Source organism: Lepisosteus platostomus, chromosome 5 (genome assembly GCF_059453375.1).
Source record: "Lepisosteus platostomus isolate fLepPlt1 chromosome 5, fLepPlt1.hap1, whole genome shotgun sequence".
Lineage (NCBI taxonomy): Eukaryota > Metazoa > Chordata > Actinopteri > Semionotiformes > Lepisosteidae > Lepisosteus > Lepisosteus platostomus.
In genome coordinates, this window is record NC_142615.1 from 52,659,450 (window position 1) to 52,660,592 (window position 1,143).

Consider the following 1,143-nt stretch of genomic DNA (forward strand, 5'->3'; position numbering starts at 1 on the left):
ATAATCATATTGGTAGGCATGTTATTTTTATAGCAGCAACCTGCCATTCATCACCAGCCAAGATGCCACAAGGTACAAGAGATGACCCAGAAGTACTTAATGATGCAGAGAAGAGCATATAGGTGAAAAAAAGAAGACAAGAAATATCCATTAACACATGCATCTACAAATCAGAAGATGGGTGATGGTCAGCATTTCAGGAGTGACACTGGAGATTAAATTCAAGTTCTTACAGCGATTTTCTGTTTGGCTTCAACACAAATCATATTAATATGCTCACATTATTAATTTGCACAAAATGCCCGATATTCAATACAGGCCACGTTCAGAGGAGTACACACAACCCTGCCAGAACGTGGCTAGCCGAAGTGCGGCGGACCACAGGGAAAGAACTCTTGTCCACATGGATGTCTCTGCTCTGAAAACCAGTGGATAAAGGTATATGACAGTCTGTTCTCAGCTGTTGATTTTGTGCAAAACATTGAATATGAAAGATTGAAGTGTCACCATTCTATGAAGTTCAGACATAAGTATTATATTGATAAGCTAGGTCTGTTCTAATACCTGAAGAACTTTTATATTGCACTGTTTGCTTTGGTTTCCTTCACGGGCTCTGGTTTTCAGACATCAGTCCAAGATCATTGGTGGGTTAATTGGTTTCTGGTAAAATTGGCCCTAAGTGTGAGTGTGTGTGTTTGATTTCCATCTGGCATCCTCAGAAGATGTCTTTGTTTTCTTTTCTTATTTGCCGTTGATTACTAGAGTTTATTTGGCATAATACCTTTGTGATGAATACTTTCTTTTTTGTCAATAGTCTTATTTTAAATCAACAACGTCAATGAGTTCGTACCTTAACCTTAAAGAACAAGCAGTAAAAAATTAGAAACTAAACACACTTCAGATGGGTTATAAGCTGAAGTTTTTGTAAGTGAACCGAGATTCCTGTGCAGTGCAGAGACACGTCTTTAAAATGCTGCATGTATATATGGTGGACTTAAAATTTGTTCAATTTTGTCACAATGTAAAAGTATATTAAACAGGTGACATACTCCATCTATAAAGATTTGACAAGTTTTAATTCCATACTTCCATTGACTGTTTTGGAATGCATTCCTTAAATTTCCCTGAATAATCATTGTCTCA